The following is a 9,782-nucleotide window of genomic DNA, read 5'->3' as shown; positions in this document are numbered from 1 at the left end:
ATGGATTTCACGGCATGCTGAAATACACCTTTTGAATCTCATTTGGAAGCAAAACTGGCACGCCCCCCTCACATCATTAAACAGTTGAGTTTTAAAGCTGAATTGCTTTCATAAACTTTGGATAGATCTGTACTAATGTCAATGGCAAGCATGTTTGGGCTTCTTCTCCTATTGGATTGGTTTGGTTTGTCACCTTGCAGCAAAAGATGTAATTCTCAGACAACATCCAGAAGTCTACAACCCTCAGCAGTGACTTGGCTCTTTTAGATAAAAGTCCACATTCCTTCTGCCCTTTGTGTTTCTAGTAATGTAATGAAGAATTTAAGTTGGTTTGATTGGTTACCACAATCCTGCTTCTTGATACTGATGATCAGTGTTCTATCCATAAGGTGTTTCTAGTGTAACCTTCATCTCCTACCAGGAGCTGGAACCAAAAGCTACATCTGAGACCGTTCAGGAATCCACCCAAAAAAATCTTTCCACCCTGAAGCCTGAGTCCAACCAGGTCACAACTGTTGTTGACAGAAAATATGCTAATTTTCCATTTGAGGAGATGTGAGAAGTTTTGTGTACAGCCAGGTCATGTGGGTCATATGGTACAGCTTTGAACAAATACACATTTATTCCACTTTAGTTAAAATAACTGGAAATGTGAGCATAGTGCAGGATAAGTGGTGTGGACATGTCTCTAGAAAGGATTTAATGTTTATAGCCTAGAAGGAGAATTCAGTGGTGCCTTTGGGTGACTGTGTATTAGACTTATTGTGTTAGTTTGAAACAGCTTCGAATTTTACTGCCTGAACAAACTGGCAGACATCTGACTGACATTTTCCTCTTCTAGCATCTGAACGTTTTGAAGACGAAAATGACATAACTGAATTATTTCTTCATTTATCAGCTGCCAGTGGGACTTATGCCATGTTGTTGTGGTAATATTTCCCTTTTGTAGTGAACTGGCTTTATGTGTAGAAATGTGCTGAGGGCAACGGTCTTGCGCTGTACATAGATGAATTGTTAGGGCTTGATAGACAAACATGCACCTCAGTGAATAGAAAGAATCACAAGCTGTTTGCAAAAAACAATGAAGCTAACTAACTAAATCTAACTAAAATATGGTTTTAATGAATGCATTCTCAAACATTGTTTTAAAAAATCTAGTTGTTATGGTCGGAGAATTTACCAAATAATGTCAGATACTATTTATCTGCTGTGTGGAGTACACCAAGGCTCGGTTTTGGGTCCACTCCTTTTTATTTTTTATTTACACCCCACTGAAACAATCATCAATAAATTTAGTATCTGTAACTGCTCATGAAGGATATTTTGTTTTGTGGAAGAAAACGCCATGCTCCAACTGATGTTCAACAGGTTCTTTTATCTTCTTGTTACCAGCAAACACCGTGAAAAACTATGGTGAAATGAACAACAATAAACACAAATATTAATTTTAGAAACATAAAATTATAACTCAGATAAATGTACAAACGCACCGTGTGCGCCTCTCCAATTAATATTCACAAGCAATTTCAGTCCATGTCCACTTTTCTTTATCCGATGTGAGCTTCTTCTGGTCGCTTCTCCGTGCTTCGTGTCAATTAATCATTCGTTTTGAATGGTAAATGGTCTGTATTTGTATAGCGCCTTCTTAAGATTCTACAACCCCTCAAGGATCTTCACAACACAGTCAGTCATCTACCCATTCACAACGTGTTGGGGATGAGCTACGATGTGGCCACAGCTGCCCTGGGGCGCACTCACAGAGGCAAGGCCTGAGGAACACTGGCGCCCCACCGACCACCACCAGCAGGCAAGGCAGGTTAAGTGTCCACAACAGCAGCATTCTCTCAGCATAGCTGGGATGGAACCTGCAACCTTCTAATAACTGGACAACCCACTCTACCTCCTGAGCTACTGCTGTCCCTTTAACCAGTTTCCTCTTCCTTCAAACTGTCTGAATTAGTCAAATGCCTTGAAGACTAACACCTTTTAGAGAAACTCAATCCTTGCTCAACAGAACGCGGTTACTCTGATCAGGCAACAAACTGATTTTATCCTTTGAGAAAAATTTCTAAACAGAAAATTTGGTGTCAGCACATGACCTAGGGAATCATTTTTCATGCCTTATGCTTTTATTTAGTGAACTGGGCTGTATAAATGAAATTTCCATACATGTGAGTTCCCAGATTAACTTTAATACCTGTCATTATTAGTTGGCTTCAGTGTCACCCAATCATTTTTCATGCTGTTTTGATGGAGGGTGTCTGATGACTCTACCACATCGCTAATGACAACAATTACGATGCCACGCTAAGTGAATCTAGCCAGAGACTGTCTTGTCTCGCTGCGACAGATCACATGCCTGCATTATGCTCAGACAGACTGATTGCATTTAACAGCCCTTAAATCATCTTAATTACAGCCTGGCATAGCGCACAGTGGCAAAGCACTAAGAGCAGCTTTGCCGTTGTGTTTCCATTTACCGAGAAGACACTGGAGTTTGCTGAGCTGATCAGGATGCTTTAGTTATTTCTTACAGCGCATACCTGTCACAGCTTTATTACAAGTTTGGCAGAGCCTAACAGGAGAGATAAGATCATGTGGCTTCTGTCCCACCTCCTGTGCTTGGTAGTGTAACCACAGGCAGCGATGCTATCTGGTCCTACAGTAGAAAAGACTCTATTCTTTGGCAGAGGTTGTAAAGATAAGCGGAGAGCTGACAAGCAGCGCGTCTTTTCTCCTTCAGCCTTACGCACCTGCTTACGTTTTTTTTACTTCCTTGGTTTATTAAATGAACGTGCGCTCTTGTGTGCACTAAGCAATATTTCTTTATGTGAGCAGATGGAAAACAAGACATGCACGCACACACATGCACACACACATGCACACACGCATGTACACACACAATAATTCCCTGAGACCTGGTTGATTACAGTGTGTGGAACGTAGCAGAGGTAGTAGTTGTCGGTCTTTGTCCTGCTTTGAGGCAGCGACTTTGCTGGAGTTGTGGGTGGGCTTGTGAGATTGTCGTGCTTGGCAGATGGTAATTTTGGGTTGAGTGTGTGGTTAGTATTGGGGTGAGGATATAGCATATGGCTGGTGCTGGTTTGAATCGGCGGAAGTCAGAAACTGCTTTGTCCTTAAAAGCCCTAGGCCTATTTTGAAGCCTATTCTTAAAAAAATGGTAAAAATGGTATTTAATGGTAAAATTGTTTAGATAGCCGTGTAGTGCTGGGTTTTCTGATTAATTTGAGGGGAGTCATTACTATTTCTTCTGTAGTGTGAGGGTTGTTTTGGGCCTGTTAAGGAACTAATGTCACAGGGTCCCCCACATGGGGGACCCTAGGGCTTCTAATAAAAAAAAAACTTGTGCAGTTTTCACCTCTACTCAGTCGTTCTTCTCTACCAGCTTTTTGTCTCGGTTGTGTCTTAAGCTCCTCTGAATAAAAAGGGGAAGTAAAAAGGAAGTAAAACAAATAAAAGCAGGACACCAAGGGACAAGGGAACGCGACAGAGCAGGAACTGGGGAGAGGCAGTGTTTGAAGTTAAACAAAACTGGTCCATATCCTGAGGAAGTGACTGCTGCCAAAGACAGGGATAAAGACAGGACTGTTCCTCATGGTCCTGATTACATGTGTAGTGTCCACGTGTTTGTGTGTGTCTTTATGAGCATTAGAGTGTTTCTGTTTGATAATACCACCGTCCTTTGGAAGAAACCCTATATTTCAGCGTGCAGCCGTGGCTCATTTTCACTTCTCCCACTTCCCTCCAAAGCCTCATTGTGGCCTCCTCCTAACACTCCTCCCAGCCCTTGGGGTAATAAATTAAGCCCTGCAAAAATTCTGCACTGACTGCTCCTCATGCTCAAAACCCTGAGAGGTGTTGTTCTTTTCTCTTGGTCCATATATGAGGGACTGTTATTGTGCCAAAAAGAAGCACCCAATATATCTTCAGTCGTTCAGGGCGATCTTAGGTTGAGATTTACAGTGGGGTATATTTTGTGTAGCAGGTAAATATTAGCTTTAGGCTTAACTTAAAGGGTGATGTAAGGTCAGAATCGGGCTGAGATTTGGATTTAGTATCTAATTTGACTTTGGCGCTCTTATAAATAGAACTGAATGTGTTGTTTTTTGATAGACTGAGGTCATGAAGTTCAGATTATGCTCTAGTCTGCACCTTATCAGGATGAATGAGCTTCAATCTGAATACATGTTTGTGGTTTGAGGTGTGTTTGTCTGTGTGTGCGTACATATACACTCTTGGAGTTAGCTCTGCTGTACTGACAAAGAGCCAAACGGCAGCAAGATGGTTGAATTGTGCACCAACTATAGAGGCTCACACTTGCATTAGTGATTGCGGTTGAGGGTTATGTTATGCGCTCCCACCTCGCTCTATAATCGTCTAGACTCTCTAACAGCCCTGCCATGGAACCTCTAATTGGCATAGCTGATGAGGACAGCAGGGATGAAAGTTGGAGAAAAGAACCAGAGATTTAAAAGAAAGTTTTGAAAGAGAAAGTGCTGCTAATTGAACCTTGAAGAAGATCCATCAGCCTGCTCATAGATAATTAAACAGAAGCTAGACTGGTTTGAACGTGTTAGAGAAAATTGCCAAATGACGTGATTTTTTATTCTAAATTAGAAAGCCTTCACAGCAGATAATGTGAATATGATCATTAGTGACTGTGTCGTGACTGTTCTGAACATTCCATTGTTTTCTTTAACCCTTCATAAACACCTTTATCCAAATTTGGACGGGGGGTTCAATCCTGCCATTGGGTTTGAAATGAAGCAGGGCAGGCTGATTAAAAAGAAAATTACAGGTGCTGGCCATAAAATGAGAAAATCATGACAAAGTTGGTTTATTTCAACAACTGTATTCAAAAAGTGAAACTTGTATATTACAGTCATTCTTTACAGACTGATATATTTAAAATGTTTATTTCATTTTAATGTGCATTTGGTGAATGTAAAAACATGCATGTGCATTTGGGGAGGAATCTTATTCTTCTTTCCTTCTGTTTTTGTCTGCTACTGTATTAAAGGTCTATCTGGTTTCATCTCAATATTTTTTCCATCACTGCACAGCCCTAACTGACTTGTGTGACTTCGTTTTGGAGAGGATGATAGATAATGTTTGATGTGTTTTGCAGTTATTCAGTTTAACCCGGTTACCAATATTTGGGACATATGCACGCTTAAACCTCTGGAGTACATATTTATACACACAAACATTGTCTTTGGCAGTGTGAAACAGTTTTTTTATGTTTGTGTGTCTGGGTTTACTTTTATAGCAAAGTGGGGTCTAAAACCTTATGGAGACTCTTTGTAAACAGGGAATTGGGGAGTTAAGATGTGGTTTTCAGGGTTAGGTTGGAGTCAGGTGTTCAGTGTTGATGGCTAAAGTCGGACTAAAGGTCTAGGTAATGTATTGTATTGACAGAGTGTCCCCACAGGGGTATAGAAACAAAGGTGTGTTTCTGTGTCAGGAAACAACTTTTCCTTTTCATTTGCCCTGTGAGATTCATCTGTTTAGCTATTTGTCTGACAAAAACAATATTTCTGCCCGACTCGCTGGCTCTCTTGTGAAGAGCTCAGCTGTTCTAAGGTGTAAAGCTTTCTCACGCATCTGTCTCGTTGCAGGGATATCTTCTTGTGTCTTGGGGAATGGTTAGGACAGAGATGGATGAACAGAGACACAGAAGGAACCAGTGGCAAACAGACAAGTTCTACATTTCTGTTCTTGGCTGGAGCTGTAGAATAGTCTGGCTTTTATTTCAGTTTGTGTTCTTGTGGATTGTTTGTTTGTGTCTGAATAAAACAGGAGAGTCCTAAGCTTGACAACGATGTGAAACCATCCAGCTAGAAGCACTCAGTGTTTAGTTGCTACACAATGTCTTGATTGAGAAATGCTTTTAAACCATATTTTTTCTGTGTGTGAAGGCCAGCTCTAACATATTATGTAGGTTGTGGAAGCTACCCACCTTTACTACTGAAGGGGCTCTAACCAGCATCTGCAAAAGCATCTAAAGGAGTGCTGAAGTGTATGATACTGGCACATTAGCAGTAGATCCTTTGGGTCCTGTGGTGGGATCTCAATGGAATGAGCTTTCTTCCCACACATCCAATCTCATAGACCCCTGGAAAATCTGGAGGCCACAGACACATTTTTTAAATGTTCTTTGGTCATTTCTTTAAGCTGTTTTGCAGGTCCTACTGCCGTTCTGCTGAGGGGGCTGATGCCTGAAAGGGGTGTTGTTGACAAGTGGAGGGTGTGATTCATCTGTAGAAATGTTCAGGTGGGTTGTGTTGTGGCCACAAAAAAAAGCTCTTTAATGGGGACAAAATAAAGGGGATGTGGAACATCCAAATGGTAGTTGGTGGATTTATTTGCTGTGCATTCCTCATGGGAAGGATGTTTTATACTATCAAAGTTTGACAGCAAAACATTATACAGATAGTGTTATTTATACACAGACAGGATAATCTCCACTGTAACTACATCATAGAAGATGGCATAGACTCGTCATCAGATCTGCTTTCCATATTTAGAACACGTCATCTCAGGTAAAGATGCAAAAAGATCTGCTGTTCTCTTTTTTAAGCGAGTAGTTGTGTCCAAAGGTGTTTGTCTTAATGAACACGACAAGGTGAAGTGAAGAGGTGACAGCAATGGCAGCGCCGGGGGCGCTAGGGGGCGCTATAGCTACCCCTGGATTAGTCATTGCACCCTCATAGCACCCCCAAGTAAATATTAGAATTTTTTTTTAACAATTTGATTTTAATTTAACGTGGATGTGATAATATTCAGCATACAAAACAAAAATAATTAGTAAATTAACATATAGATAGTAAAAACTTTAACCAAAACAGGAAAGTGATGTTAACCTTTGACCTCATTTTCCACCTACGAACGAGTGAAAGGTAGAGCTAGTGGTAAAATGGATCGGTTTTTGTTGCCCAAATTTCCACGGGTTCAGTCAGAAACGAATGAATCTTTGGAAGTGATCTGAGTCAGACCCACAAAAACCTATGGATCTGGATGAAGAGAGTCAACCCTCAACCGCCGCAGCAGTCGAGGGTATTGCCGCTGCAAATGCTAACACTAACGTTAGCTAACCTTGCAACACTATAGATGGTTTTCTGTGTGGCTGTATGTGTTTATGATTTCATGGAAAAGTCAGCGGTTGTTCATACTTTTATGATGTAAATTAATGATTGTTTCAGATGTTGTTGAGGTTTTGTGCAGGCATGTGTATCTGCTAGTTTTGAAGGTGTTTTAGAGAACAATAGGTACGCATGACCACTTCCTGCATAGCACCCTCATTAAAAAGACTAGCTCCTTTATAGCACCTGCAGAAAAACTTTCTGGAGCTGCCACTGGGTGACAGGCAACATAAAAAAAAAGAAATGCACATGTCATTGTCCCACATTTCAGACTTCCATCTTGCAGAATAATTTGTGAAAACACATGAAAACTTTGTGTTGTAAACGTCTGCATGACTCAACGGGCATCAAACTGTCTGAAATGAAGATCTCCAGAGAGAGTGCTGAAACAAATTAGGAATGGCATAAACAGCTTATGTGTTTGATTTTATTGTTGCAGACGGGGGGTATTGTAATTTAAAGGTCATAGTGATGGAAAAGCTGCAGGCCATTAAAACCTCCGATGCTCCAGACAGTGGTGAGTCACTGGTGGCTGATTTGAAGGTTGATAGTAACCATTCCTCATGAGTCAGGGTTTTTGTAATGGTTTAAATGAATTGTTGGTAAAATCTGAATGATTTGTCCTTTTTGACGTGTCCTCTTGTTCTATTTTGTGTGATTCAACATTTCGTAGACAACGGATCATAGAACAAACCATTCTGGGCAAATGTGAATCACTTGCATCTGGTTGGGTTGTTTATTTACACCCAGGGGAAGTGACAAAAGCATTTGTCTTTCATCTGTTGATTTTACTGGTTTATTTGTTCAGTCAATACTTTATTCCCACTCACCACCCCCCTGGATTTGTACCATTTTTTTCCTTTGTTCCAATCAAGTTGCATTTTTTATTGAGCGTTGCTTCCTTAATGCTCACAAAAGCAAGGCTCTGGTTTTTATTTATACTTCAGCACACAACACTAACATTTTAATGAACCGTTTTTAATTAGAGATGACTCAAGGCTGGAAAAAAATATCAGACCTATTAAATTAAATGGATACAACAATTGTATCAGCTGTAGGGTTGCCAGAGCATTAATGTGGTGAAGGCGGAGTCCTCGGTGGGTGGGTGGTGTGTTCTCGTTTTCTATCATCCAGATTCACTTGGTTAATCATGGGAGAAAATTTTCTTCAGGTAATAATTACCAAAGTGTTTATCACATTTCTTACGTCTAATCTTTAAGAAGTTATTCAACCACCTCCTGATCTTTCATTACCAGACTTGTATTAACAGATTGTTATCCCCTGCATTTCGGCGTGATGAGAATCAGGAGATGATTCGTTTAGAACAAAGAGAAGAAGTGGAGCTGAACAATTTCTGCAAGGTTCAAACGCCTCTAAAATGCACTAATTAATGTGGTGCATCATGTTTGTTTAAACTTTTGCTTTTGTGCTTTCCATCTTTTATTACTTAAATCACAAACCAGAATATTGCACTTGGGAGCTTTGGAAAATGTCTGTGAGGTAAGGAGAAAAATAAATATCCCTCGTTAATTTGAGTGCAGCTGACTGACGTGCAGTTTGCGGGTCACAAGTTCACAAACGGGTCGCAAGCCAATATTGTTAGCACCCTTATTCCTAAGGCCCTGATATATTCAGACACAGGCGCAGATGTGGACACACATGCGGTTCTGTTTATATTTTAGTGTGTGTCTGCATAGTGCAGCCGTAAATTCTTGGCTGCACATGGACATCTGCACAGACCCCAGCTAACATGAGGGGATGATAAAATTTAGTTTAATTTTAGATTTAGCCTTTTTCTCGAGTGGTTATTTTTTTTTAGTTGTTTTACCTCAAAGTTGAGCTGCAGATCTGCCTGCTCACTGCTCAACCTTTAGATCCGGCCTGCAACTCGGGTCAGGAGTCATTTCTGTTGATGTGTTACGTTGAGGGAACCATGACCAATCAGAGCTAATAAGCAACTGCATGCAAAAATGCCATCAATTGATTATTTTTTAAATTGATGATTATTTGAGGCTAAATAGCAAAATGAGCCATACGCTAAAGAAGCCAGGAAGTGTGGGTTTGACCACATTTATATTTTCTCTGATCGGTTTTCCTGTCTCAGATCTTGAAACATAACATCTACATTAGCTCTAACTGCTACGAATTCTAAACCATGTTTTCCTGCTGCATGTCAAAATGTTTGCAGCAGTAAAGAGATTTTGTCAAATAATCCTGTTGTAGGGGGGAAACTAAAACTGGCACAGTGTTTCACATCAGCATGATGTATGAATTTTCTCTTGCAGAAATATAAATCTAGTTACAAAAAAAAGAAGACTTCAGAATTATATCAGCTGATTGTGTGTGCAGCTGCTGCACAGCCTGTATTTTTTTTTAAAACTCTGGTTCTACATTTTTGTGCAGAACCATGGCCTCTGAGCGTCCCTCAGCTCTCACTTTGACTGTTTGGATTGAGTGTGGCGCTATTTGGCCTTCATAATGCAGTCACACCCCAGCAGGGCTTCCCCCTGCCGAATTCATCGAGATATGTTTACCTTCACACTCCTGCATGCTGGGGTGGTCCCAGGGCGCTAGAGTAATGGGCATAAATTGTAAGTGCTCTGCTGTGTGTGTGTGTTC

Source organism: Nothobranchius furzeri, chromosome 4 (genome assembly GCF_043380555.1).
Source record: "Nothobranchius furzeri strain GRZ-AD chromosome 4, NfurGRZ-RIMD1, whole genome shotgun sequence".
NCBI lineage: Eukaryota > Metazoa > Chordata > Actinopteri > Cyprinodontiformes > Nothobranchiidae > Nothobranchius > Nothobranchius furzeri.
The sequence above is the reverse complement of the archived record's forward strand: the minus strand, read 5'-3'. Positions refer to the sequence as shown.